Source organism: Phyllobates terribilis, unplaced genomic scaffold (genome assembly GCF_046119375.1).
Source record: "Phyllobates terribilis strain yellow unplaced genomic scaffold, ASM4611937v1 Scaffold_5__5_contigs__length_657084704, whole genome shotgun sequence".
Classification (NCBI taxonomy): domain Eukaryota; kingdom Metazoa; phylum Chordata; class Amphibia; order Anura; family Dendrobatidae; genus Phyllobates; species Phyllobates terribilis.
The window spans coordinates 390,394,658-390,401,989 of record NW_027362765.1 but is presented as its reverse complement, the minus strand read 5'-3'; the positions used below and the strand labels follow the sequence as shown (position 1 = coordinate 390,401,989).

Here is a 7,332-nt window from a genome sequence, read left to right as displayed (position 1 = left end):
TTAAACATGGCGTCTTTCCTGTATCCTGAGGTTGTCCAATCACAGTGGTCGACGATAAACGTTGTCGTGACAACGTCAAACACTTCCGCATCTAATGGTGGAAGTAAGGAGGCGTGGTAAACAGGAGACTCCGCCTTCTCCGAGCACAAGGGTTAACCCAATGACTATTTACTGTAGACGGGCCGTATTTTCCCGGCGCTCTCATGACGTTCTGCCCTTTTCAAATATGGCCGCTAAGGCTGTGTCGGTATAAAAAAAAAAGAACTTCTAATATTTAAAAACAGGTAGTTAAATATTGGAGCTTGGGTCATTCTTCAGTTTATGTGTTAAGTGTAGAGACAAAATGAATGAAAGTATTTGCTGGAACGTGACGGTCCTATCCATAGTTTCCATCTTTAAAAATGGCCGCTGGACGGCTTTCCTGGTGTCAGTAGCTGTCCAATCACAGGCGTCGATGAGCTGTGTTGTCATGACAACAACCATCAGGACCCGACAGACTGATACCGGGGGTGGGGGGTGAAGGAGACAGGAGCAGAGGCGGCCGGGAGCAGAGCCAGGGAGTGAGCGGCGAGGTGTATGGAGAGCCCCGAGGGCCACAGCCCGGAACTGTAAGTGTCCTACACCTGGCGGGCCAGTCACTGACGTGTGAGCATCACCTGCTGCCTCTGCGGGGGTGACCCGGCCGTTACTATCACATGCAAGTTTATAGCAGCTGTTATGAGGCTGCTGGAACTTTGTTGTGGGGGCACTGTGTGTTATTTCTGCCATTATGGGGGCTGAATTGTTTTGGGGACACTGTGACATGATCAAGTTATGGGGTTCCATAGCACCTGCACTCATTCTGGGGTTAGACGTGACCGCCTGCAGCTGTCAGGAGAGGGGGGAGACGTGGCCGCCTGCGCTTGTCCGGAGAGGGGTTAGACGTGGCCGCCTGCGCTCGTCCGGAGAGGGGATAGACGTGGCCGCCTGCGCTCGTCCGGAGAGGGGATAGACGTGGCCGCCTGCGCTCGTCCGGAGAGGGGATAGACGTGGCCGCCTGCGCTCGTCCGGAGAGGGGTTAGACGTGGCCGCCTGCGCTCGTCCGGAGAGGGGTTAGACGTGGTCGCCTGCGCTCGTCCGGAGAGGGGTTAGACGTGGCCGCCTGCGCTCGTCCGGAGAGGGGTTAGACGTGGCCGCCTGCGCTCGTCCGGAGAGGGGTTAGACGTGGCCGCCTGCGCTCGTCCGGAGAGGGGTTAGACGTGGCCGCCTGCGCTCGTCCGGAGAGGGGTTAGACGTGGCCGCCTGCGCTCGTCCGGAGAGGGGTTAGACGTGGCCGCCTGCGCTCGTCCGGAGAGGGGTTAGACGTGGCCGCCTGCGCTCGTCCGGAGAGGGGTTAGACGTGGCCGCCTGCGCTCGTCCGGAGAGGGGTTAGACGTGGCCGCCTGCGCTCGTCCGGAGAGGGGATAGACGTGGTCGCCTGCGCTTGTCCGGAGAGCGGGGAGACGTGGCCGCCTGCACTTGTTCTGGGAAGGGTGCGATGTGGCCTCCTTTTTTTTTTGCATCAAATTCTTCAAAATGACGCACGCTGTTCGTGAATTTTTGTGCAAAATGAAAAGAAAAGTGCTTATTTTTGCCTAACACGTCGCAAGATTTGTGTTAGAAATAAAAAGCGAACACCTAAAATAACACGCACTCACACACTGCGGACACACACACTGCGCACAGTCACGGACACACACACTGCGCACACTAACACACTGCACACACTCACACTGCGCACACTCTCGCTGCTCTGTATCCGGAGCCTCTGGGGAATCCTCAGCCTTGTTACAGCTCAGTATATTATACACAGGGTGATATTCTGCGCTCCGTCCCCAGGGAATTACTTTGTTGCGATAATTTACCGCTCTCCGTTTCCTCTGACCTCTGCCCCCATCCAGTATTGGAATAATTTATTGCTTTGTGGTTTTGCTTTTCTTGCTAATGCACGGGCCGGGTTTTGTGTTTATGGGCTGCCTTTCTACACTTAGCCGTAAGGGTATGTTCACACTGCTTATTTTTCTGCCATTTTTTGAGCCGTCCGCTGAAAAAAAAAGAGGCAGAAAAAGCGCTAACAAAACGATCAAAAGCTTGGTCCTATTAATTTCTATGTGATAGCGACTCGCTGGTCACACCGTCAGACTTTTGAACATCTTTTAAACGATTCAGGCTTTTAAAGATGACGAGCGTTTTATAAGAAGTGACCCGGCCGATCATCTGTTGTTTTCTGCTAGGATGACGCTCAGTACTTTACAATAGAAGTCAGTGGGAAGGATGTGCATAAAAAAATAAATAAATCGTGTTTTCTTCAAGGTTTAATGGCTTTTTAACAAAATCCATTTAAGACACCCTAAAAAAAAACATCAATGGGAAGAAAACCGTTTGAAAAAGCATTGAAAAAGGGTCCTACTCGTGGTCCTACTATGACACTGGACAACTCCACATGATGCTGAGCTATGGTACGGCACCTATAGACGTGGTCACTGCACCTCTGATTTCACGCCTTTATAATAAGGTGACACATAGGGCACCATGTGGCAGCACACATCCCATGTTCTTTTTGTACACCTGTTACCACTATTAGTGACCCAGGCGTGGATGAGATCTAAAGAAGGAACGCTGCCATGTGGCGACTTGTCATGGAGGTGGAGGACAGTCTATATTAAAGGGGTGGGGTTAGTTGCTTTTCCTATTCTTTACTGTTATTAAGACAAGTGGTGTTCTGGGAATTGTGAGGCAATTGCCCGCTGACATCACACATGAGGAGTGGGCTGCGGGATCCATTACATGATTAAATCATCCCACCGGCTGTCTAGACTTAATTACACAGAGTACCCTTGTACAGCCGACGGCTACTTTTAGGGCTTCTGGAAAGAAAATTGCTGCTGGTATATGGTCTATTGTGATGTATTTAGAACTAGATATACAATCTGGATTAAAAAATATATATATACTTGAGACTCGCCTATACAAGTCTATGGGTCCCATACAGATCATCCGTATAACATCTGATTTTTACGGGCACATTGCAATTCCTTAACATATGAAACTGTATTTGGTCTTGTAAATTGTAATAATTGCTGATGTATGAAAATGGATTGCACGCCCATGACATTCATCCATTTTTTTTACTGGCTGAGAATTGGGCCAAAAATTGGGCGCTACGAAAATTCTCCATGTAGCTCCAGTTGCGGCTCTCAGATAGATTTCCATTTATTCAGGCGCTTGACATTATTATGAATTCAATGCATTTTTCATGGACCAGTCAAAACAGATCAAAAATGCAGACGTGAGCGAGTGTTTTGTAAAGGTCTGGTACCGACCCTGCATCCCAAATCACAATCCCGAGTGCGGCGTTACTCCCTATAACCTTCCTGCTGGTTACAGGCTGGGTCTGATAGGAGACCATCACTTTCATCATTGTCCCTATATTTTGCAAAAAATAAATAAATATATATATAATTTTTTACTTGCTTATATAGCATCACTCATTCTGCAGCGCTGTACAGACATCATCATCTCTGTCCCCATTGGGGCTCACAATATAAATATAAACACCTCCGTAAGAGTCCTATCTATCAAACTATAACATTATCTAACCCGTTAAAAAAGTTAAAACTCCAGAATTGAATGCCCTTTTTTTTTTTTCTATTGTTGCCACTCGTCCTACAAAATATTAAAAAGTGATCGAAATATGTAAAGTGCCCTGAAATGATACTAATAAAAACTACAGAAAAATGAAAAGGTTCCGGGGATCAGAAATTAACAACACAAACCCAATTTTATTTTATTTTTTTTCTAACGATTCATTTTTTTTTTTCATTACTTAAATAACATACAAGTTCGGTGTCATTGTAATTGTTACAGACCGGGAGAATCATTTTGTTGTCAGATCATATTTACTATCCCTCAAATAGAACCTAAAAAAACAATTGTGAATTGATGGGGGTTTCAATATTTCATTGCAACTCGGGTATTTTTTCTGGTTTACCAATATATCATGTGATTGATCTTAGCACTCTAATCAGTAAATAAAAATACTGATCAATAAAAAAAAAAAAAGTACAGACTGGGCTTATGTTTCTTTCTTGTTTAAAGGAACCTTCATCTTTCCTTTTCACAATAAGCCCATCTAGTAGCGCAGCTTCCAGTGAGGGGGATTAGCTCAAATGGTAGAGCGCTCGCTTAGCATGCGAGAGGTAGCGGGATCGATGCCCGCATCCTCCAGTCTTTTCTTTCTATTCATTCATTATTTTAATTTCATTCAGAATATTACCATCATTTAATTATATTTTGATTTCTCCAATTCTTCCTATTGATAAATAAAACTTTTTTTTCAATGTTTTACGTATCATCCACCCTGTGCAATGTTATAGCAGAGGAGGGTAAACATCAGACACGTGTGGGAAAGAGGTGTAATAATGTGTTTAACCAGGCATATAATACCATAGACGGATACACCGGGCATATAATACCATAGACGGATACACCGGGCATATAATGCCATAGACGGATACACCAGGCATATAATGCCATAGACGGATACACCAGGCATATAATACCATAGACGGATACACCGGGCATATAATACCATAGACGGATACACCAGGCATATAATGCCATAGACGGATACACCGGGCATATAATGCCATAGACGGATACACCGGGCATATAATACCATAGACGGATACACCGGGCATATAATGCCATAGACGGATACACCAGGCATATAATACCATAGACGGATACACCGGGCATATAATGCCATAGACGGATACACCAGTCATATAATACCATAGACGGATACACCAGTCATATAATGCCATAGACGGATACACCGGGCATATAATGCCATAGACTGATACACCGGGCATATAATGCCATAGACGGATACACCGGGCATATAATGCCATAGACGGATACACCGGGCATATAATGCCATAGACGGATACACCGGGCATATAATACCATAGACGGATACACCGGGCATATAATACCATAGACGGATACACCGGGCATATAATACCATAGACGGATACACCGGGCATATAATGCCATAGACGGATACACCAGTCATATAATGCCATAGACGGATACACCAGTCATATAATGCCATAGACGGATACACCGGGCATATAATGCCATAGACGGATACACCGGGCATATAATGCCATAGACGGATACACCGGGCATATAATGCCATAGACGGATACACCGGGCATATAATACCATAGACGGATACACCGGGCATATAATACCATAGACGGATACACCGGGCATATAATACCATAGACGGATACACCGGGCATATAATGCCATAGACGGATACACCAGTCATATAATACCATAGACGGATACACCAGTCATATAATGCCATAGACGGATACACCGGGCATATAATGCCATAGACTGATACACCGGGCATATAATGCCATAGACGGATACACCGGGCATATAATACCATAGACGGATACACCAGTCATATAATACCATAGACGGATACACCGGGCATATAATACCATAGACGGATACACCAGTCATATAATGCCATAGACGGATACACCGGGCATATAATGCCATAGACTGATACACCGGGCATATAATGCCATAGACGGATACACCAGTCATATAATACCATAGACGGATACACCGGGCATATAATACCATAGACGGATACACCGGGCATATAATACCATAGACGGATACACCGGGCATATAATACCATAGACGGATACACCGGGCATATAATGCCATAGACGGATACACCAGTCATATAATACCATAGACGGATACACCAAGGGTTAAGTGTTCTGTGTTTCCGGTAAAGTGGACGTTCGAATCTCTTGTTTCATTCCTCGCGGCCATCAGAATGGGGAGGATAGAACGCAGTGTATCAGTGTGAAGCCTACTGGAGAGACTAGAACACTGGCTGTCAATGTGGAGCGTTGGTGGTATAGTGGTGAGCATAGCTGCCTTCCAAGCAGTTGACCCGGGTTCGATTCCCGGCCAACGCAGCAAGATTTTTTTTTTTTCTCCCTGGAAAAAGGTTTTATTTTATATAATTGACAATGTTATATGTTTTATTGCATTTTGATATTCATATTGTGGAATGACCAGACCTTTCCTACATGATTGTGTCCTCAGTAAATATAGTTAGTATAGAATGTGTTTTGGCTGTGAGCACAGGATGTGTGTTGGGGGGATGCTCTGGCTGTGGCTACAGGAGGTGTTTGGGGAGGGGGTGCTTTGGTGGTGACCACAGGAGGTGTTTGGGGAGGGGGTGCTTTGGTGGTGACCACAGGAGGTGTTGGGGGGGGGTGCTTTGATGGTGACCACAGGAGGTGTTGGGGGGGAGTGCTTTGATGGTGACCACAGGAGGTGTTGGGGGGGGTGCTTTGGTGGTGACCACAGGAGGTGTTGGGGGGGAGTGCTTTGATGGTGACCACAGGAGGTGTTTGGGGGGGGTGCTTTGGTGGTGACCACAGGAGGTGTTTGGGGGGGGTGCTTTGGTGGTGACCACAGGAGGTGTTGGGGGGGAGTGCTTTGGTGGTGACCACAGGAGGTGTTTGGGGGGGGGTGCTTTGATGGTGACCACAGGAGGTGTTGGGGGGGAGTGCTTTGATGGTGACCACAGAAGGTGTTTGGGGGGGGTGCTTTGGTGGTGACCACAGGAGGTGTTGGGGGGAGTGCTTTGATGGTGACCACAGGAGGTGTTTGGGGGGGGGGGTGCTTTGGTGGTGACCACAGGAGGTGTTGGGGGGGGGTGCTTTAATGGTGACCACATGAGGTGTTTGGGGGGGTGCTTTGATGGTGACCACAGGAGGTGTTGGGGGGGTGCTTTGGTGGTGACCACAGGAGGTGTTGGGGGGGTGCTTTGGTGGTGACCACAGGAGGTGTTGGGGGGGTGCTTTGGTGGTGACCACAGAAGGTGTTTGGGGAGGTGTGCTTTAGTTGTGAGCAGTGGCATTGGCTGTAGCTGTTGAGTGTGCATACTTTGCTGTGTTGTATGTCTATCTCCCCAGCAGCACAGGCAGCCTGCAGGTTCCTTCGATAGCTCAGCTGGTAGAGCGGAGGACTGTAGTGGAATACGAGGCTGTAATCCTTAGGTCGCTGGTTCGATTCCGGCTCGAAGGAGAATTTTTTTTTTTTCTCTGTAATTACACTATTCATTATTTTGTATAGTTTTTAACGTTTGTAAAGTCCTGAGAATCAAGGAAAATAATTTTTTATTCTTTTAAAATGATGCAATATGCATTAAAAACATTAAAAAAAAAAAAAATCTAATAATACACCAGGGGGCGCCACTGTACTACA

At 46.7% G+C, this 7,332-nt stretch overlaps 1 protein-coding gene and 3 non-coding genes across 5 annotated transcripts in view; all 4 read left to right on the top strand.

Annotated features, from left to right (window-relative positions):
* Positions 1-7,332, top strand: part of MORN4 (MORN repeat containing 4) — a 31,870-nt gene that overhangs the window by 7,835 nt on the left and 16,703 nt on the right. The window contains exon 1 of one of the 2 annotated variants that reach the window (XM_073684975.1): positions 413-608. The exons of the other annotated variant lie outside the window; for it this stretch is intronic. The gene's annotated coding sequence lies outside the window, so the exon portion shown is untranslated. Of the gene's footprint in view, positions 1-412; positions 609-7,332 lie in introns of those variants that run through there. 2 annotated transcript variants of the gene reach the window in all.
* TRNAA-AGC (transfer RNA alanine (anticodon AGC)) lies at positions 4,173-4,245 on the top strand. The gene has a single exon. It is a non-coding gene; the product is annotated as a tRNA-Ala (tRNA).
* On the top strand, positions 5,961-6,032 carry TRNAG-UCC (transfer RNA glycine (anticodon UCC)). The gene has a single exon. It is a non-coding gene; the product is annotated as a tRNA-Gly (tRNA).
* TRNAY-GUA (transfer RNA tyrosine (anticodon GUA)) lies at positions 7,063-7,152 on the top strand. The gene is given in 2 exon segments: positions 7,063-7,099; positions 7,117-7,152. It is a non-coding gene; the product is annotated as a tRNA-Tyr (tRNA).